We start from the raw sequence: 23,463 nt of genomic DNA on the forward strand, positions 1-23,463 counted from the left end.
GAAAAAAAAGAATAGTCCTTTTAATGAAGATACGAATTGCTGCAAAGTTGTAAGAAGTTGAATTTCTAGGCCAGATTCAAATATGATCTATGGTATCTCCATGCTTCTGTCATGCCTCTGGGCACTGCAGCAAAGCCAAGGATAAGGAAAATTGAAATTGTTGCAGATGTACATGGATTGAAGTGTGGATAAACCTGAGGATGTATGGCAAGAATAACTGTTTATCTCACACACCAGCTTCTGCTGGGATCTAAGAAAAGGCAATTTTCTATTAGCATGATTGTTCAAAAGACAAATACTCTAATTAGATTTTTTTTTTTTTTTTTTGTGGTACACGGGCCTCTCACTGTTGTGGCCTCTCCCATTGCGGAGCACAGGCTCTGGACGCACAGGCTCAGCGGCCATGGCTCACGGGCGCAGCCGCTCCAGGGCATGTGGGATCTTCCCGGACTGGGACACAAACCCACATCCCCTGCATCGGCAGGCGAACTCTCAACCACTGCGCCACCAGGGAAGGGAAACCCTCTAATTAGATTTTTTAAACTGTTGCTACCTGAGGAAGTTTAAGATACTTTGATATTATTTTTAAATAGAATTCCATCCCCCCATAATCATTGTAAACTAAATCCAGACTTTCAAAAAAGTCTACCAGGCTACTGAAAAGCTACCGTTTTCCAAGCAGCAGATATTCTGCATTTATAATCAAAGTATGTTTAACCAAAAAGGGATATAATTTAGCTAGTTATGGGTGTTGCCAGTGAAAAAAAATCAATGCTTTTATAAGCTTAATAAAAGTAATAAAAGTTGGTTCAAAATACATTTTCTGCCACTGAATTCTAACATAGTGCTCTGTCCACTAGGAAAAACTTTCAGTGGACCAATTTTATCTACTTTCTTTTGATGTGAACACAGTTGTTTCCCGAATGTAAAATTGACTCCTAAGCAAGAAGAAAATTATAAGTTAGTGCAACATGACATTATACATTTGTCAAAACCTGTAGAACTGTGCAAGACAGTGAACCCTAATATAAACTATGGGTTTTTTTAATGATAATGTATTAATATTGGTTCATCAATTGTAACAAATTTACCACACTGATGCAAGATGTTAATAATAGGGGAAACTGTGGGGAGGGAAGCTGGGTATATGGGAATTCTCTGTTCAATCTTCTTGTATACCTAAAACTACTCTAAAAAAATAAAGCCTGTTTATTAAAAAGGAAAGGGAGTGCAGAAGTAGATTCCTTCTCTTTCTGTGACATTGAAAGGTCACAAAATTTATTCTTTTTCAAACCATTAGGTTTAATTTAATTTTATTTTTTATTGAGTATAACTTACAACATTACATTAATTTTGGGTGTACAACAATGATTTGACACTTGAATATATTGTGAAATGATCACAATAGGTGCAGCAAGCATCTGTCACCATACATAGTTACAGAATTTTTTTTCTTGTGATGATCACTTTTAAGATTTACTCTCTCAGCAACTCTCAAATATGCAATATGGTATTATTAACTATAGTTTCTAGGCAGTATATTACATCCCCCATGACTTATTTATTTTATAACTAGAAGCTTGTATGTTTTGATCTCCTTCACCCATTTCACCCATCCCCCCTGCCTTTGGCAACCACCAATCTAGTCTCTGTTATCTATGAGCTTTTTTATTTGCTTGTTTTAGATTCCACATACAAGTGAGATCATATGTATTTTCTCTGTCTAACTCATTTCACTTAGCATAATGCCTTCAAGGTCCATCCATGTTGTCACAAATGGCAAGATTTCATTCTTTTTATGGCTGAATAATATTCCACTGTGTATATATATACCATGCTTTCTTTATCCATTCACATATCAGTGGACACTTAGGTTGCTTCCATATCTTGGCTGTCATAAATAATGCTGCAACGAACATGGGAATGCATATATCTTTTCAAGTTAGTGTTTTTGTTTTCTTCAATTAAATACCCAGAAATGAAATCAGATTATATGAGGAACCATTGATATTTTAAGTTCACTACACTGAAGATTATTATGACCATGGTAAACTGTTAGTTATGTGTTTCTTATCCAAGTAGAATGATACAAGATATTAATTAAAAATTGCATTGTAGAAGTTATTTTGAGATATAAATTTTGATTTAATTTTAAGAAATTTAAATAGTTTTTTTTAACCTCAAGGTTTCTCAGTGCTTTTAATTTAGTAATGTGCAATATGACTTTCCAAAAGGGAGATACTGTTTCTGAAAGTTTTAAATTGTGGAATTGTTTTGCAAAGGACAAGTGTTCCCCAGGTGGAAACATCATGAAAGATACATGGCTGACTTTCTGAGAGAAGACATTATTATATATGTTGAAATGATAGTGAATCTGAGTAAACACTGACTCTCTGAATTCCCCTCAAATTCATTCACTCCTCAGTTCATTTATAATTTTGCTTGTGTTTATCAAATCATTTGCATCCTCTTATCAGTATCCTAATTTATAACCTAAATATCTAATTGTTAAAAGAGTAGCTAGGTGACACTCCTCTTCAGCAGCGTCACTGTTATAATGACCTCTTTGACTTCTTTTGTAAATTTATTTGCAGATGGAACCTTTAACTCTCATCTGAGGGTTCAAGTCCATTCTAGACTCTGGGCTAGGGTGGTCAGCCTTCCTGGTTTGCCTGAGACTGAGGGGTTTCCTGGGATGTGGGACTTGCTAAAACCTGGGAAGTCCTTGGCAAATGAAGACTAGTTGGTCTCTCTACTCTGGGTCCGATTTTGATAAGAGACCTTAGTACTGTAGTTGGTTTTAATGCTAGCCCCCCATGAAAGAACTTGAGACTTAGATTCAGAAATTGAATTCTTACTTGGCAGTCCAATCTCACTGACTTGATTCTTTTATGCTCCCTTATTCCCGAGTCCTTTGCCATTTACTCTTTGTAAAGCCAGGTATTCAGCACCTTCATTTCCTTCAGTCTGGAGTCCTGCCATTGAATTATAGTCCTTACAGAGGAAACTGGGAATCTAGTTCTTGCCAGGCTTCTCTGAAAAAATCTCTTTTTTAATGTCTGAATTCTCATTTCTTGTTTGTTAGGTAAACCTCCATCAATTGTCTGCCTCACTTCAGCGGGGTTGCTGTATCTCTTAAGATCCTGGTGACCCTGAGTCTAGCCCTTCCTATTGCTGGGTCTGTTTGGGTTTGAAAAATCAAGACTCAAGGTATGGGACCAGATTTGCAAGTTTAGAAACTCTAACTTATTGTTCACTCAGCAATTTCTTCTTGGGAATTAACTTAATTTTTTAAAAACAGCTATTTAATTTATACAGAGTGAATACACTGGTCTTAAGAGCTAGACTTTGAAGAGTTTTGACAAATGCTTACATTTATGTAATAACTCACACCTCTGTCAAGATGTCAAACATTTTCATCACTATAGAATTTCCCTCAACTGTGTGGCTCCCCCAGACAATCATAGTTCTGATTTCTATCACCATAGAATAGTTCTGTTCTAGAACTTTATATAGATGGATTTATACAGTAAATACTCTCTTTTGTCTCATTTTCTTCACATAGCATGTTTTTGAGATTCATGTATGTTGTTGCATATTTCCATAGTTCATTCTGAAAATGTAATATCCTCTCATTGAGGACTTTAAATGGTTTTATCCAGTAAGGAGTAGGATCTATTTAGGTGTCATTTTTTTTTAACTAACATATTAAATGATCTAATTTTAGGAAATTATTTTTTCTGTGGTGTATAAAATAGATTTAAAGAACATTTTAATCATCTAAATATTACTGAAATGAGTAGGCTGAGAATTAAAGCCCTAAATAGTAAAATACACCCCAGTACAATGTTGGCATCTATCACTCTGTCACTTGTGCCTTCAAGAATTAACACCTAATAGAAGAAAAGTAAATGGTTTTAGCCTATTCATAGTTGTCATTCTTTTTTCATTGCTGAATAGTATTCTATTATATGAATATACCATAGTTTGCTTATCCATTCTTCTGTTGCTATACTTTGAGTTGTTTCCAGTTTTTACCAATTATCAATAAAGCTGGCATAAACATTGATGTATAACTTTTTTTTGGTGGACAAATGTTTCTATTCTCTTAGGTGACTATCTTGTTGTCATACTGTAGGTGTATGTTTACCATTAAAAATCACCAAACCATTTCCCAAAGTAGTTTTACCATTTTATGCTCCCACTAGTAATGTAGGAGAGTTCTGGTTTCTCCGTATCCTACTCAATAATTAGTGTTGTTAGTCTTTCCAATTTTAGTCATTTTTTGTGGGTGTGAAATGGCATTTACTGCAGTTTTAATTTGCATTTCCCTGATGACCAATTCCATTGAATACTTTTTAATGTACTTATTGACCATTTATATATCTTCCTTTGTCAAGTCCTGCTCAAGACTTTTGCCCATTAAACAAAATTGTTTTTATCATTGAATTGTAGGATATTTTTATATAATCTAGAGTTTGTGAATATCAAGAATATTTTCAGATATGTTTATCAAGAGTATTTCCTTCTAGTCCGTGGCTGTCTATTCATTTTCTTAATGTTTACCTTGGAAGCTTTTAATTTTGATCAAGTCTATTTTTTTTCTATTACAGTGAGTGCTTTCTGTTTCCTAAGAAATCTTTGCCTACTCCAAGAACAGAAAGCTGTTTTTTCTTCTGAAAGATACATTTTATTCTAATAGCTTTATAGATTTTGGCTTTCATGTTTCAGTGAAAATTTATCTTGAATTAATTTTTGTGTTTGCAACGTGAGGAGTTGAAGTTAATTTTTTCCTCACTGATATCCAGTTATTGGGAATTGACTTCTGATATCAAAACTTAGAATAAAGTAAATTAAAACCTGGAATGCCAATTACATTGTGCTATATAAAGTTATTTGGCTAATCAGTACATATTTTTGCTTAAGACATAGTTGTCTTGTAGGTAGGCCCATTGCCAAGACTAAAAGTTAATACTCACCTGCTTCTTGTTGAACTTGAAATTAGAACAAAGCAACCTCCAAAAACTTATCCACTGGATGAAAAAGAAAACTCATGCAAGACTTTTTTTTCTAGATTCCCTCCTGAATGAAATTATGTCAGCAGCAACAACACAAAACCTGATGTGGTCCTGCATGGTTTTATGATGTGTTTCAGTGTCTACAATCACTGCTTGGTTTATATTTTTTGCATGTTGTATCCTTTCTGTTAACATGTGGTAGAAGCTCCTTATTCATGTAAGTATGCTAGTTCCAAAACACAGTGTAGAGTGGTATAAAACTCAGTCTTACTTGGTTGCAATTGACAGACAACCTACTGTAAAGTTGTTTAAGCAAAAAAGGAATTTGATTCAATTATGTAACTTGAGAAGCCCAAGGGTTGAGGCTGGTTAGGCCATATATGTATTGAAAATTTCCCTTAAGTAGAAAAATATTTTTAAACAGTTAAAAAATTTTGGTAATTAAAAAAGAATAGTGGAAGTAGTCCACTGTTCTGAGCTCTCATTCTAGAAAACTAATATTTATAGATTAACATTCTATATTTAAGAACCTATGACATCTATATCTCTCTCTCTATATATATATTTGTGTGTGTGTGTGTGTGTGTGTGTGTGTGTGGTATGCGGGCCTCTCACTGTTGTGGCCTCTCCCTTTGCGGAGCACAGGCTCTGGACGCGCAGGCTCAGTGGCCATGGCTCATGGGCCCAGCCGCTCCGTGGCATGTGGGATCTTCCCGGACCGGGACGCGAACCCGTGTCCCCTGCATCGGCAGGCGGACTCTCAACCACTGCGCCACCAGGGAAGCCCTATGACATCTATATTTAAACATCTATATTTAACATTTAGCAAACTATATGGAGACTTAAAAATATACTCTAACAAAGACAGGATAGATTACTTAAATAAAATTGAGATATCTGTCCCAAATAGTACTCTAGCAATTTGCATCCATTCCCTAAAGAATTATCCCAATTTTAAAAAAAAGAACCCTCATTTGTTAACTCAAATTATTGGTATTTTCTTTCCACATTCAAATTACAATCTAAGAATCAGTTTGCTGAGTTTGGTTTAGTGGGTATTTATTCAGGATTTTTATGAAAGATAAGGAAACAGAGAAGAGGAATTGTGCCGTTCAAATGACCTCTGCAGTCCAGGTGGGACCCAAATGCTTACTTCGCTTCTGAGGTTATTACATTCTTGTTTGCTTTGACATTTAGAGATACTCCATATCTCTCTTTGTGCTGTTTGCAAAAAGCTGAGCTAGTTGAAAAGCACAGATTGACTATATTTCCAATGGTGTTTTGGTCTGCAAGCATTTGTTTCTCAGCCCTGCTGTGTGCTGAGCCAGGGCTGCATGGAGTGGGGTTGTTTCTCCCGGTTGTGCAGCTCCTGGGTGTGCAGACTGGCTGCCTGATGTCGTAGCTGCTAATAATAGCTGCCAACGAACCCTGTCCCTTTCCACTTTACCTGGTCCTCTTTTCATTGGAAAACACTAGCTGTAGCCGCACATAGACTTTTTCCTCTTTTCCTTTCTCCCTCTTACCCCTCCCTAGACCTCTCTGGGCTTTGACGTCACGTGTGCTCCTTTTGGTTGCCATAGCAACCCCATTCCCCAAGCCCTCTGTCTGTCTCCTCTGGTAGGTTCCACAATGGTACAGGCAGCATCACGCTGCACAATGGTTTCCAGACAGTGAAAGAGGGTGATTCAGCAAGCCACTCTTCTTCTTCTTCTTCTTCTCCTTTTTTTAAAACCTCCCCTTCTCTTTTTATTTTTATGGGGGTGGTTGGTGCTTGTTATATGCTTACCTTTTTCCTTTCCTTTTTCATTTTTACACTATTCCTTTTTTCTCCTCAACCCTCAATTCCTAGGGGCTTGAGTGACTTTAGGATTGGCTTTTCTTGGAAATCACCTGTCCATCATTAATTTTAAACAATTTCCCCACCTCCAAAGAATCTATTCCTTATTACAGTTTGGAATGTGGTTAATGAAAAACAAGTAGGGAGGATTTCTGGGGCAAACACTGCTGGATCAGGATCGTAGTTCTCAAGCACGGAATGGTAGGTGGCTCTTTGCTCATTCTGGGTTCTAACCTGTTTTATTTGGAGGGTGGGGGTGATGTCTATTGATTGTTTCTGGTGGGGTGGGAGAGTGAGCATGGAAGAGGGAGGCAGAGATGGGGTGGATAGGAGGTTAATGAAGTGAACTACCTCTGAGGCAAGAAGCCACCAGCCTTTCCTTCTCTGCGGAGCATCTCTCCCCAGACTTGGGCATGTTGAAACCTTTCTGTTTGGAGTGAGGTTTGGCAGAGGGTGGGAGGGAGCATTTTTATTGTGACCGGGGATTTTTAGACTAATGCAGAGCTACAGAAGGGAAGAGAAAACCAGAGAGACAGAAAGAGAGAGAGAAAGAGAGAGAGAGAGAGAGAATGAGAAACAGCTGTACTTGTTAGAAGTGCTGACCTCAGTCCCAGATCTAAGAAATGCCATGGGTTCCGTAACACATTAAAAAATCACATCTTTAAGATATGCAGAGTTTAACTTATTCAAGTTTACTTCCTGAGAGATGTAGCTTAAATAAGTATTTTGGGGCATATTTACATATTTTAGTTCAGGAGTGGTATTTTTATTTGGAAAACTAATGGCATTACTCTTGCAGAGACGCTCTAGGCTAAATTTGGGCTGGGAAGAGGAACACAGAATGGGGGTCAGGTTAGAGATAAAACATTGGCACTGCAGTTGCATAGGTAAGGGGTCCCTTTAAGAAAGTGATCTAGTCACAGCAGGCAGCATTTGTTTTTTTTTTTCTTCATGGCATGGTTCCCAGGTACTCTGTACTAGGATACTGTGTCCCCTAGAAATGTCAGAGCTCATTTGGGAGAAAAAGATATATCATCAAAAATGAGCATGGCAATGTATTTAGCAGAATTTATGTATTTGTGCCTGCAGCAAAATAAATGTGATTTATTGGAAAATCTTCAAGTAAATCAAGACTAGAGCTATTTAAAGAAAATTACATATATATATTTCTTTTTTCCCTCTCCCTTTAAGTCTAGAGACTGAGTCTCTGTTTTTACCCCCTTAAAGGCATAATTTCCTAGGGTCCTGTAATTTAACCACAGAAAAAGAATGGCTTATCCCATGGCAGTTGGCTCTGAAGCAATCACAAGGTTGTTTACATGGGCTGTCTTTGCTGCAGAGCCTGACAGTGTCTTTACAGCAGCCCTGCCTGCTTTGGTGTGTTGACAATAACTTTTATGAACAAACTGGATAGAGTCAGGCTAAGTCCTATGGGACAGGCCACAGTTCAGACTGAAGGAAATTGGGTCTAAGTGCACCAGGCATTGCCAACCCAATATCCAATTTCTCCCTCTGTCCCTAGTCTGCTAGTTGTCAGACCCTGAAAGACCTCACAGAATGCTGATCCATGTATTAAAATGGTTGCAGGAAAGGCCTGCATTTCTCTCAGAGAGGCTGCTGTAAATTTTCTGCCTTGGATGAATTTTTGTGTTATAAATATAGAGAGTGATGCTCATGCCCATGAATGAGCTCGCAAGCTTCCGACTCCACTTTGGAGCCATTGGATTATTGGGGCCGGACAGTTTGGATGTAGCAGTTTTGCTGTCTCTGGTATGTATTCCCTCTACCTTGATCTCACTCTTAAAATTGATATAAAGTCCTAGATTATCTTATTTTATCACAGAAAGCAAACTGGATTTTCTCTCCTTCACAACAGCACTGGAAAATCCAATGACAAAGGTGGTATGACCTTAGGTATTAAAGAGTCTTCATGCTTCCTCATTTGTACATCACTCCCTCTTGTTATTGCAAGGAATCTTTAATTTGACAATCTCCTAGTGTTATAAAATCTTCACAGTTTTGGTAAAAAGATTCTTGATGATGGGCAGTAAGAAATGATATGCAGAGTAGGAAAAATCAGCTGCTTCCGGCTTCCTGCTTGCCTGCCCCAGAACAGCATCTGCTGTGGGGAGGAGTGTGTTTGCCACGCTGGAAGCTGGGGCTCATGAACAGATCCCAGAGGGACCAAGTGTGTTTTTGCTGTCATTGTCTGGTACGTCTGCAGCTATTAGTATTTAATGGTTTCAGAATACACGGTCAATAATTTTCAAGGTTAAAATGAACTGAGAATTGATGGCGGATGCCATAAAATATATGTAGATTTTAAAATTACAGGAAAATTCATAGGATTTCCCTTGTTAGTGTATCCTATAGGAATATCATGAGCAAAAGGAATCTGCCTAATTTAAGTAATGTGAAAAAGCCTCCCATATTTAAAGGGAAAGCCTCCCATAGTTAAAGGTTTTTTGTGCGTGTGTGTGTGACTTTATGTAAATGAATCTTAGTGGAAAAGTCTTTTAATACTGATGATGGATAAAGACGAATTGGGTTTTTCTTGTTAAACATGAGGGCAGATGCTCTCCCTTCCTGCTCTACTTCTGGCTGCAGGTCACATTTGTAGCTATAAGACTTTACATGGAATTGGTGTGTTCAAATTGAATGATTGCCTAGGTGCTAATGAGAATAATGGACTCCTTCAATTAGAATAAGAAGTAACAAATTGACATTTTAAATTCTTTCTCTGTTGCCCCTACTATTTCCTCTTGCTGTCTCTTTTAAGCTTTTGGTTGGACACTGCAACACTTATGCAAAAAAGAGGCACAAAGTGTCCAGGAATGACAAGAAAGGAGTACAATGCTGTATTTGTTGTAGGCTGAGTGCTTGCTTCCTACCATACCACGCTTGCATCTCTTACACCTTCTTCTGAGGACCAAGGATTCGTGGAAAAAGTTGGGCCTATAGACTACTGGGGGAGATGCTTATTGATAAAGAACAAAATCCATTTTTTTTAGCATATTAGAGATATTTGTTGCATTACATAAGTCTGAGATGAGACACTGCTGCTGATTCAGATAAAAGATCTTGCTGCATATTGATTGAAAGAGAAATTGTAATTTAGAATTGTAGCTTGGATTTTCAGAAATTTACCTATCTGTACATATTCTCATAACCAAGTTATGAGAAAATCTCTGTGTTTCAGGTTCTGTTTCTCCCCCCTCTATGTAATGGAAGAGAACTCTATTTCTAATTGTGAATCTTGGTAGAAACTCTAAATGGAGACTTCAGGTGATATTGAAAATCCTTAAATTGAAAGAAACATTTTTAGTTTGAAAAGTGGACTGCAAGTTTATGATTATTTTTGATAAAGGATTTTCTAGTTGAATTGACATTTTAGATTCATAAAAAGCCACTATGGCCTTTCTCACTGATCTTATCCCTGGTGACTATGAGATGTAAAACCCATAGGCTTATAGAACTAATGCTCCTAGGAATGGAAATTAAAGTTTTGAATGGAAAAAGAAAGGACTGAAGTTTCCTTAGAAATGTTTTTAACCCATAGTTACTCCAAAACCCCATATGCACCATAATAAACAGGATTTTTTCTACATTTTGTGTGTGTGTGTGTAATTGCTTATTCCTGGGCTTCCTGTATTCACTACTAAATTATAATCTCTGTCAGGGACTGACTGTGTCCGCCTGGTGCATAGTAGGGGCACAATCAATATTCCTTGAACGAATGTCTCCCATGCACATAGTTCTCTAAATACTATGGGTGAAAGAGTTTGGGAAACCGTAACACAGTTTCTGCCATTTGGGAGCTTATAGTCATTTAGGGTGATGAGGTTAAATAACAAAGATGGTATATGATCAAGTGTCCATATTCAATACATATAATAGGAATTCAGAGGAGAAAGACATTTACCTCCTCTGAAATGGTGGTAGGCCACACTGGGATTGTTGCGGAGAGGGCAGGAAGATGTGGTGTGGGAGGATTTCCAGCAGCAGCAATTGTAAACACTTGGCCTGGAAAGGGACTCTTATTTGGGGCAGAGAGGACGTTTATTTGGGGCATGGTGACCATACTTTTCCAAACTAGAAATCAAAAGCTGTGGGTTGATAATGGGTAGAACATTGGAAACTGGAACAGTCTTGGAGAATCGGTCCGGTATAATGTCGAAAAGTAACAGTAACAGACAGAAGTTACAAACTACTTTTGTAACTAGATCAGATTATGGAAAAACATACATAACAGGTCTCTTTCTAGCTTCAGACCAACTTCAGTGTAGTTTTATTTTACTTCACATACTTCAGAGATTTCCAAACTTCTCCTCCTTTAGCCATAACTCTGTAACCCACTGTTCCAAATGAACCCATTTGTTTTTAAATGAGAAGCAGACTGTGCAAACATGTAACAGGGAGCTGTCGCAGCTGAAGCTGAATAGGGTGCCTCCTATCACAAAACCAATCCATATCAACCAAGGTAACAATTACTAACTGGGCTTATATTCAGATTGTAAAATTCCAACTATTCTGGTGTTGGTAACAACCAAGTTCTTGTGTTTGTGATAAATTTGAACAGAGTGAACTACCTTGAGATGTTTTATTCCCTCCCCCTGTGTCCCATCACCCATCACCCATTGTCTTTGGCAGTCTTTTGATTTTCTAAATGCAGGTGAAATTTTTATTGAAATGTTAAAATCAAACTTGGCTGTGTTTTTGCTTTGATTTTAGGCTAGCTTGAGAAACACCAACAGCAGGACCATCTCAGATCTTTGTTATGGCAACTCAGGCAAGAAGCTGTTGAATTAGACCCATTTCCTGTAGATGAGAAACCATACAAGCAGTGGTGAGTTGCAAATTTAAAAATGTTCCTTAGCAGGAAACATGTGATCTATATAACCAATTTAAATAGTGCATGTGATTTAGTGTATAGATCGGAAAGAAATACTGCTCCAAATAATGTCAACTAAAGAAGTGAAAGTCAACAGGACAGAAAGCTCAACTGATGGTGTGGTGCTATCAATACCACATGTAGGAGCTACAGGTCTTTAGGTGCATAAGTGCATCGTATAACACCATGATGCTACCACCCTGGATGATACCAGCCTAAGTAAGGTGACTACAATGAATAATTTCATGAGGCTGCATAACAGTTGGGTAACAGTATTTTTCAGTGGCTTTTATTATTTGCAGCATAATTCTATATTTTACTGATTTATCCTGTCTAGTAGAATTGGTTCTGAGCTAAATTATAATGCTTAATTCCTTTTAGGAATATATATATGTGTATATATATATGTATAATGTATGTATATATATGTAATAAATATGTATGTATATATATGTATAATATATATATTATAGATATAATATATATGTAATATATATTAACATAACATTTAGATCTTTAGACATAAGGGAAGAGAAATCAACATCACAGTTTTATAAAGCTCAATTTGTGGACATTTTAGCCTACAAATTCTTTGCTTAATAAAAACAGTATTAAAAATAGATCCAGTTGCTTTGCTAGTTGGAATAATTTTAAAATCTTCTTATTTTATAAAATATCAGCACACGCAGGCAGAGTATATTTTTTAATCAAATACTTGATGCTTCATAGACACCAATGTCAATAATAAATAGATTCCAGCAGAGATGAACTAGTTATAATCCGTCAAACAACATCTTTGAGAAATAAGAGTATGACAGTGGTGCTTGTAAGATTCCAAAAGAAGCTGTTTTGAACTAGTGATCAATATCTCTCTTTCATTTGTTTAGTGGCTTATATAACTCTGAGTATGTAGGCTGCCCTATGAATCAATGCATAACCCATAACTGCAGAGCACTGATGAAATTAACCCTATATGAAATTAACCCTATACTTTCTTCACATCATGATTCTCATTACAGTCTGCTTATAATTATATTGAAAAAGCAGATATAATAGTCATCACTATGCTGTGCGTAATCAATATGTATTAGATGTGTTTGTTATGACTGAGAATCATATGTAATTGCCAGTAATCAACAATTTCAATTTAAAAGAAGGGTGATTTTTTATGGCTGAACTTCATATTTTGAGTTATGTGTGCCTCCCAGTGATGTAGAAAACATATATTGCCCCATCTTAAACATATATTCATTAAGCAAACATTTATTGAGAATCCATGGTGTAGATATCATCCTTAGCTCTTGGGACAGCTGAAAAAGACAGTACCTGCCTTAAAGGAGCTATGTTTAAAGAATGTGGCACTTATGATAAAGTATGCCATTAAAAAAGGGAGTTATTTCTAAAGAGTGTGGTACTTATCCATTGCTATTAAATGGGTAGACATTGGGTGATAAAGGAAGCGCAGCAGAGGAGAGTCTAAGATCGGATGGGGATTTGTTAAGGAAGGCTTCCCAGGGGGAGTGATATTTTAGCTGAATGTTAAGGGCAATAAGAGGTTAGCTAGAAGAAGGGGAGCAGTGAGAACATTTTTCAAGGCCCCAGCAACTTGAGAGAGCCTGGGTGTTTGGGGGCACTAGATGCTATTTACTATGCTGGGGCATAAATGAGGGTGGTAGAGATAAAGCTGAAGAGGGGTACAGGAGATATATCATGAAGGATCTTTTAAACAGAGCTAAGGAGTTTGTATTTTATTCCAAAATGAAGAAGCTTTGAAAGATTTTAAGTAGAATGACATGATGAAATTTATTTTTTAGTAAATATCATGTACCTAGAAGAGTGTATAAAACAAATGCAGTTTAAGGAATAATTATAAAGCAAACCTCACATAACCACCATTCATATTAAGGAGCAGACTCCCAGAAAGCCCTTTGTGCTCCTTTAAGATCACATGCTTTTCCTTTCCCGCTAGAGGTAACCATTACCCTGCCTTTTGTCACGCTTATTCTCTCACTTTTCTTTGTAGGTTTTCAATCTTGTAATCATAGTAGTATATAGTGATATATTCTTAATCACCTGATTTTGTGAAACACTGTAAGATTCTTCCATGTTGATGTATGTAGTTTATTCATGTAACTTATGTAGTATTTTACTCTATGAATATATCCAAATTTACTTAGCCATTATTATGATAGACATTTGGATTATTTCTATATTACTTATGTGTGTGTGTGTGTGTGTGTATATATATATAAAATAACCTGAGTTATTTATGTACTAAATAAATGTTAAATAAATACATTTACATATAATAATATTAAATATACATATGACACTTTTTATGCACATATATTATTGCTCATAGATTCTAGTATACATGTATAAGAGCTTCTCTAGTATACACATCAAGGAAAGGAACTCCTGAGTTTGGGGGTATGTGCACATTCAGTTTTTCTAAATAATGCCAAATGTTTTCCTCAATTGGTTGCCTCAATTTATATTTCCATCAGCAATATATAAGAAGCTCTATATCCTCCCCAATACTTGGTTTTTAAGTTCTTAAAATTTGCTGATCAGGTGGGTACCTAATTGTACTCATGGAAGTATTAATTTGCATTGTGCTGACTACTAATAAAAAGCACATCTTTTCATTTTTTATTGGCTATTTGATCTTCCTCTTTTGTAAAGTGCCTGCTCAAGTCTTTATGAGACTTGTCTTTCAAAATAATAGCTAGCATTTATTGAGTTCTTACTGTGTATTAAGCATTAATCTTCATATCAACCTTATGATTCATAGATAAGGAAACTCAGGTTTAGAGAGGTTAAATAGCTTGCTAACAATCACACAACTATGAAACAGTGGATTTAGCATTTAAGCCCAGGTCTTTCTGACTCCAGAGTTCTTCAATTTCTTGGATAGTGTCTGGAAAGAGATTAGATTAGAGTCAGAGAGAACTTGTAAGGTGCTATTGCAGGAATTCAGCTAAAAAATAATAAGGGCACAAACCAAAGAATCATCAGTAGGACATAAGTACAAAGCAGCTAGACTCAGTAATGAACGTCATGGGTGAAGAAGAGGGAGGATTTTAGAAGTCTCAAGTTTTAAGACCTGTTGGCTAGGTAGATTCAATATTAGTCATACAATGTATATTTATATTCCAGGTGTTGTGGTAGTTTTAAGAATATGTTTTATGATTCCATGATTCAATGAGAGATGAAGTTAATTCACAGTATTATAAAGTTTAGGGTTTAAAGAGACCACAGTGTTTTTTGGGGTCAACTCTTTACTGTTTTAAAATGTGGAACTTGGTGTGAAAAGAGGTTAAGTGTCTTGTTCAAGATCATATGTTACTGTTAGGTTAAGAATAGACACCAAGCTGGCAACGAATGCAAAGAAATAGCCACTTGCTTGATTTTTTACATTAATAAGTTAAAATAAAATCAACCTACTTTATCTCTTAAACATTTCTCACATCAGTTTCCTTTGAAATAAATCTGTTGCTACAGCCAAAATTAGGCCTCATTATCATTGTTAGCAGGTTTACTTAGAGTAGTCTAGCATATTATCTTCTTGCTCATGATTCTACCAGCTCTTATTTGCAGTTGTTACCATGTGACTGCCCTGCTTACTTTGATATGCTCTACGGCCTATGTAATAAATTCCCTTCTACTTAAAATATACCATACTCCCATCCACCTCCAGTTTAGGAATTGATGATCTTTCGAATTGCCTGGGGACACCAGTGTGCTTCAGTCTTATCATGCACTCAAGTGTTTCTTACCTCTGTGATTTACTTCATACTGTCTATTCCGCCTGTACTCACCCCACCCCTCCTTTACTTAGTCATTATTCATCGTTTAAGGCCTTTGCGATTCAAAGAGTGATCTGGGGACCAGCAGCACGGACATTATCTGGGAACTTGATTAGAACTGCAGCATCTCAAGTCCCACCTACATCTACTGACTCAGAATCTTTCAAACAAGATTCTCAAGTGATTTAGTGTTTGGAGGTGCTGCTTAGACTCACTTTAGATTTCATCAGATGTTATCTCCTTCCAGAAACTTTTCCTGACTCCTTCCATTAGGCATTCCTTCCTGGTGTTCCCACCGTAGCCTATGCATATCTATCTCACTGCATTACCAGTGTGTTTTATTAACTGTTTATGTGTCTGTCTCTCCACCTTAGCCTGTGAGTAATTTGAGCCAAATCTAATTATCTTTGACTTTTCCATGCCTAGCACAGTGCCTGATACTTGGTAGTACTGCATGAATATGTGTTGAATGGTTGACAAAAGAAAGAAGAAAGAGCAAGATATATCTATCTATCTAGATAGATAGATAGACAGACAGATAGATAGATAGAAACAGAGGCAGGAAAACAAAAATTACAAGGAGAAAAAACATAGCCAAAGGGACTTTGTAGAGAAATAACTAGACTACAAAATAATGCACCAAATATTGTACCTCTGGATATAATCTGGAAAGCAGCCTGACAGCCTGACGGAGAGTCTACAATTTTTTTAAATAGAGCGGGTGATAAATGTGAATATTGTTCCCAAATCCCTCAGAAGCAAGGATTACCTTAATTTCTTAATTTTACCAAAATTTCTTAATTTTGTTATTGTTGTTGAGTAAATTTTGCCAAAATTTGTTTTACTTTTCTAAACAAAATGTCTTACTGTCCTTTTAACTCGTCACAGCTGTTCGGAATATTTTGTGAAAGAAGATAGAGGATGCAGGTTTATTTTGAAGTGGTACTGGAGACAGAAGTTACAGACCTGTGAGTGGAGAGTAGGCACTTTATATAAAGGAACTTTCTGATTATTAGGATTGTTTGTCATTCTGTGCTTTTTGAAAAGTAGCAAACTTTCCAGCACTGCAAATATTTAACTGTCTTCATGGTTGACCAAATGTACTACTTTATGTGGGAGATTGAACAAAGTGACCTCTAGGGTTTAAGGTCCTTATGAATTATGAGTCTATATATGTTCAGAGAGGTGTGGAAAGAATGAGAGTTATAATAAAGATTATAATAGTGGATAACATTTATTGAGTGATTATTTTGTGCCACACACTGTTCAAGGCACTTTCTGTGCACTGATTCATTTAATCTTCATAGAAATCCCACTGAGCATTTCTATTTTACAAATCATGAAACTGAAAGATAGGAGGCTTAGTAACTTGCCCTAGGTCATGCAGCTAGTGGTGGTAGCCCGAGGGAATCCAACTCTGGAGGACTTCCTTTTTTATTCCTATGTCGTATCCTTTTCAGAATTAAAGGTAAAAGTTGGACCTAAATGGAGCCTTAAACATTGATATGGTTTCCAGTTAAGGGTAAGAACAGGGATTCCAAGAAATGATAGCAGCATAATCAAAGTAAAAAGTGATAGAAGTGAGCATAACAGGCTTGTGGAACCAAATATCTTATACATGGGATGAATAAGAGAATATTCAGAAATACGTCATTATAGTGCTGCTTTGTCTTGCTTCTCCATGGCTGCAAGTTACCAAGGTGGGAAACTAAATGCTTAGGGCTAATTTAACTTTAGTAAGACCAACGTAAGTAGACCTTTTAAAGGCCACTGATTGGTGGTACCTCAAGCTATATCTCTTAGGAAGATAGATTTGAGAGGTCCCAAGAATTTGATGTCAGATCAGGAAAATCATACTGTTTTCCTGGAACTTAGCTGAAGAATGAGTCAGCATAAATTTTAGGATATTTCAGATTCTTCATAAAGAATTCTCCATATTCTGATAAATAGTATCAGAGGAACTACTATTAAAATAAAAGTATGAGATATTAATGAAGATGTGATTAACATAAGAAACCTTCTCATATTAGGGCTTACTGGAAAATTTAGTCTACAATTTAACAGTATTCATTACATGTATTATTTATGGTGTAGATGCCAGAATTTATATATGCCAGATACTTCAAAGTTTTCTTTCTAGTTGTACTTTTGGAAGCTCTAGTTGGTTTTTTGGTGCTTTTAATCCTTGAGGCCCACTTTCAAATGCCTTTAAACTTGAGAATGGATAACCTTGACAGTATTGTTTTTAGAAAGTCATTTATAAATCTTAAGAATCCACATAATTCTGCTTTGGAATTTAGTTTATTAAGATTTAAAGATATTACACTCCCCTCTTCCCCTTCCCCACCAAAAAGATTGAATAAATTGTATTAGGCAAAAACTATGTGAAATAGTGGGTAGGAAACACTTAATTTAAGCTGTTTTTCAGTTTTTATGAGTTTCAGCCAAATGTAACATGTCATGTGTCTGTTGACTATGCTCTTGCCCATCAGGGTTCAGGTCAGCAATGTGGAACATCACAGGCAATCAAATCTCACATGCTGACCTTCTTTTCTAGTCTTGGTCCTAAGTATAGATATCTGACGCTGTGTCGTGTTTTAAGGAGACAAAATGCTCTCTGGTTCTCAACTCTCTCTGTTTCTGAACCAGATATGATGTGTGAAATTTCCACTTACTCCTTTGGTTGAAGACTGTTCCTATTAAAATGGAAATGTTATGGGAATTCCCTATTGGTCCAGTGGTTAGGACTTGGAGCTTTCACTGCTGGGTCCCGGGTTCAATCCCTGGTCAGGGAACTAAGATCCTGAAAGCCATGCAACGGCCAAAAAAAAAAAAAAAGAAAAAAAAAAAGAAATGTTATGAGGTAAAGTGGTTGGCTAGCTAACCTGATAAACTAACTTGAGTTAAGGTGTGAATTGGTGTTGATGGATTTTGAATCTAGATAACATCCACACTTGGATAAATGTCTTAATGCATTAACATAGGAGACTAAGGAAATGGAATATATAGGAAAGGTTTTTACATGGGGAAGGAATCAAGAGTGGTCTGAAATAGAATGCTTTCTTAGGGGTTTAGCAGATTATTTTAAAATTTTCATTATATTGTTTCTGGAAAAGGAAGAGAACTTGATATTAGAGTCTCATTGCAGCTTTGTCATGAATTAATATTCCTTTGGGCAAGTCTTAACCTAGCTGAATTTCAACTGTGTACGAGGGAGTTGTGATAGACGATGTTTAAATTTCTTTTTAACTGTACAAATTATATGGATTAAATTGTATAGATTGAATTAAAGCATGGAATAATACCCAAAAAGCCAGGCCAAGTGGAGTACCTTGGTGAGGGTAGCCTTGGTCAGTTTCATGGACAGCTGAAAGGAAAGAATAGGCCAGATGGAGGCTTAGAAGGATCTTGAACACAGGCTTGCCTATGCCCAATTTTTGCTTTGACCCTCCCCCTTTTATTATCTTTGCCTTAATTCTACCTATTCTCACTCTAAATCTAGAGATAATATATTTTAGTTATAGGAAGTAACTTCTAATTATTGAGACTTTATTATCCATAAGGAAGACAATTTATGCATAGGCAACCAAATTGACTGCATCTATTTCCCTAATTTGTATCTTTCTTTATCCTAAAATTATCCTCTGATAGTGAAGGACTAGTGTGCATAAATGTTTGTTTATTGATTTATTTATGAGAGGATTCTTTAAAAATTTGTCTTTAAAATCATGGTTTCTAAGCTGTATTGGGATTTACCAACACATCAGATGAAACTATTGGTGTCTTAATCACCTTAGATATTATATCAATACAACACATTTACATGAAGGTTAATAGATACTTTCAGTGGGCAGATTACTGTGGTAGAATCTTTGAAGAATGAAAAAGACACAATTCTTCCCTTTTTCCCTCCCTCCCTCCCTCCTTTTTTCCTTCCTTTTTCCCTTCCTCTCTCCCTGCCATGCTCTCTCCTTCCTTTCCCTCCTTCCTTCTTTCCTTTCTCCCTCAGGTATTTACTGGCTTCCACCTAGCACTGCAGCATCAGAGATAAATCCATCTCATACATAGGATAGATAGTTGCTTTAACAGAGGTGAGTTCAGGGAACAGTGCAGTTACAAACAATTCACCTATCGCCCAGACATTCTCAACTGGGGTTCCACAGAAAGACATGTGTCCCAGTGCAGCAATTCTCAGACTTTGTGGTCTCATGATTCCTTTACACACTTGACAATTATTATATCCATTGGTATTTACCATGTCAGAAATTAAGATATCAATTTGAAATATTTAGGTAATTAAGAATTAACAACAGTAAACTGTTACATATGTTAAATAAAATATCTAGAATGTATCTTTTAATGAAAACTGCTTTTTACTAACCAAAAATAATTTAGTGACAAGCATGGTATTACATTTTTGCAAATCTGTTTAATGACTGGTTTAATAGAAGACAGCTGAATTCTCTTATCTACTTATGCCTTCAATCTGCTGTTATATCACACATCACGCAGCCTCTGGAGGACTCTACTGTACATATGAGAGAAAATGAGAGTGAAAATGGCAAACTGTGTCGTAATATTATTTGGAGTTAGTTTTGACCTCAGGGGCCCCTCTGAAAAAGTCTTGGGGACCTTCAGGGTATCTGTGTACTATGCTTGGAGAACCACTTCTAAAAAGCATTTACTCTATGTAATGAATTAACATCTCTTTTATGATATAGAATGGTAACATTCCTGGAAAAACAGAGAAATAGTGTGTTTGGTCATTCAGAGGAGGAACTCTAGATGAGAGAGTCTATAAGATTATAACCTCTGTGTAGGCAGAGATCTGTTTCTCTTTTTTACCTACTAGCTGTCACAGGGCCTGACACATTGTTGACTCTCTGTGAATGTCAGGGATAGAACATTCTAATAAGACAGATGTACTTTCATAAGTCACAATAGCCCTAGGTAGAATATGGGGTGTGCAACAGATAAAGGTTAAATGGGTATTGTGGACTTTGAGGGAGCAGCCATTTTCAACTGAGGTATTAGAAGGGATTCATGGAGGAGATAGCATCAGAGTGGAATTGTGAAGATAATTTTAGTAGTCAGTGTTGGAGTTGGAAAGGTTACTTCTAGAAGAGGGAACAGAGTGAGAAAAGAGAAGAGTGAGCTTTGGGGTTCAGAAAGTTAGGCTTGTGTGACCTAGGCACAGAGGAGATGGCATTCAGGGAAATCGCTGGGAAAAAGATTGGGGCCTGATTAAGGGAGGCTGTGAAATTCCTTCTATGAAGGAATGTGGGTCTGTTTCCATAGACAATGAAGAGCTACTGCTGTTTTCTGAGCAGGCTGAAGAAAATGAATCTGGGAGCAATATTGAGACTGGTTTGGGGAGGAGAGAGGATGGATGCAGCCTGATCTATTAGAGTGAGGGAGGCAATGAGAATCCATCTTGAAGAAGAGGTAGTAAGAATCTGTGCGGAAGGCTCCAGTAGATAGAGAAGGCCCCCACTTTCAGGTAATTCAGAGTAAGAAGTTGTAAAAGAGATAGCGCTTCAGTCAGTAAGGAAGGGGGATGTTTGGTTCCTTATGATTTCATTGTAGACCCAGCCACAGTATTACTAAGCAATTATACAAAGGTCCTTGGACTTCGGTTTCTCCATATGTAAAATGTAGAAATGGATTGCTTGCCTATTTGTGTCACAAGGGTCCGTGTAAGGATTAATGAGCTTTTGGACAGAAAGGCGCTCTATTAATCTAAGCCATCAATAATAAAAATGAGAATGTTTGCCGGGTGCTTTTGCTCCTATGTGGAAGGCTGCTATGCAAATATGAACTACTGCCTGTAACTATTGTCATTGTTAATAATAGTAAAGTCATTACCATGAAATGCCTACACAGCAAACTTATTCTCTGTCAATTCCAAAGTGAGACGATGAAGCCAGGAATGGAAGTCCATTCTATTTTGTTCATTATGAATCTTGCTCACTGTAAACTATTTTAAGAGTATTTGTATTTTAAGAGTATTTGTATTTCATTGTATCTCATTATTTCCATCACTCTATTCTGGTCAGGTTTCTCATCGCTATCAGAGGCCTCCTTATCCTGACTTTTCTCTATGCAGCTAGAGGTGGTACAACATTTGATGTGTCTGGTACTTGCATCTGTGTTCTTATTAATTGTGGCTACTTGCATTAATTTAACACTTAGCTGTATAGCATGGTGCTCAAGCATGTACACTCCAAAGTTAAACCATCTGGATTTAAACCCCAATTCTATTAGCTTGTAGGAGATCCTGGGTGAGTCACATGATCTCTTAAGCTTCAGTTTCCTTATCTGTAAAATTGTACTAATAAAAATGCTGATGTCATAAGGTTATTGTAAGGGTAATGCATGTAAAACACATAGCATAAAGTGCACAGTAACTGCCAGGTTTTGTTTTGATTTGGGTCAAATTTATTACCATTATTGTCAACATGTTTTCTTTCCTAATCAGGTTCCTGTTCCATACTTTGTTAATTCATTATTTGTCTACTGAGTTAATCTGTGACCACATGATTTATCATCAACCTTTTCTTTACCTAGAATAACATTCTTGAAGAATCCTCAAAATCTTAATTTTTTTTCATTGCCATATATATATATATATATATATATTCCTACTGGGTTTTATCTTGCCTAGCAAATCAGGTATTTAATTGTGCTGTGAATATAAGGGATCTAATAACTTGTTCTAACCATCCAACTGGTATTATTTCCCATGGCACATTGTTATTTTCCCACACAATCTTCCTATAAAGAAAATTTTCTGGCCATCTTCTTTCTTGGTTCTTGTATTTTATTCAATCTGTTCCCAAGATCTGTAACAGTATGTTTCTGTCCTTGCTATCCATCATGTCTTTCCGGACTTCTAAAGGCACCTTCCCATATGAGCTCAGATCCATTGGGATCCATTTGAAACATACACCAAGCCCTTGGTACATAGTGTTGAGGCTCAGTGAGTGGTTTGGGCTACAACAAAACCTGTACCCTGCTCACCAAACCAAAGCTTATTTTTATAATTTGCATAAATACTTGGACTACCGTGGACCTGCTCAGTACCCAATCAGTTGTTATCCATTACTATTAATGTGTGATGCTTATAAAGTCCTGTGAGTTTGGCCCCGTATATCATTGGCAGATTCTCCTCTTGTCACAGCTGCATGGACTGAATATTCATCCACTCTCTCGCTCTACGTTGCCTCTAACTTCTATGAGACAGGAAGCACATGAAGGTAATGGTCTTGCTTCCTATGAAAAGTTGATCCTTATTTGCTAATAGTGAATCTATTCAAATTGTAGAGGACAGAATGAAAATGACTACTGAAAATAGCTGCTGTTAGAGGTGGGAAGATGATTGAGTAGTAAGGCAAATCAGAATAAATTAGCATTTAATCAGTTCCTTCTTTTGTAATTCCAGTGTTGAATATCTGTCTTAATCATTCTGACTCAGAAATTGTTTAGATGGATATACTAGGAGGGAGTTTCCTTTTTGAAAATTGTGATGCTCAACCTGATACTGGGTCACTGAGATTTAAATTTAGCACCTCAGCTTTACCCACCTTTCAGTATGAGGTACACTTACTTTAGCCATCTGCTAATTGTGTGATCTTGGCCTGGTTTCTTGGTTTTCTCATTTGTAAAATAGGAACAATAAATGCATCTGTCTCATAAGGTAGTTTTGAGAATTTCACTTAATTTTCATAAGAGATGTAAAATATAAGAGATCTTAAGTTATTAGAACAATGCCTGGCACAGAGCAAAACTTCAATACCTATTAGCAAGTATTATTACCCATCTGAAATAGCATGGTGGTGCAGAGCTTGATTTTGGAATCAGACTGGGCTTGAGTCCTAACTCTATCGCTTGCTGCCTGTGTAATTTTGG

At 36.6% G+C, this 23,463-nt stretch overlaps 1 protein-coding gene across 10 annotated transcripts in view; it reads left to right on the forward strand.

Moving 5' to 3' along the window:
* Positions 1–23,463, forward strand: part of MAPK10 (mitogen-activated protein kinase 10) — a 637,325-nt gene that overhangs the window by 271,267 nt on the left and 342,595 nt on the right. For 2 of the 10 annotated variants that reach the window (XM_049709108.1, XM_049709109.1), the window contains exons 1-2: positions 6,616–7,056; positions 11,587–11,701. The gene's annotated coding sequence lies outside the window, so the exon portion shown is untranslated. Of the gene's footprint in view, positions 1–6,611; positions 7,057–8,442; positions 8,626–8,974; positions 9,068–11,586; positions 11,702–23,463 lie in introns of those variants that run through there. The other 8 variants (XM_049709102.1, XM_049709110.1, XM_049709107.1 and 5 more) reach the window with 8 other exon arrangements.

Source organism: Orcinus orca, chromosome 4 (assembly GCF_937001465.1).
Source record: "Orcinus orca chromosome 4, mOrcOrc1.1, whole genome shotgun sequence".
Taxonomy (NCBI): Eukaryota; Metazoa; Chordata; class Mammalia; order Artiodactyla; family Delphinidae; genus Orcinus; species Orcinus orca.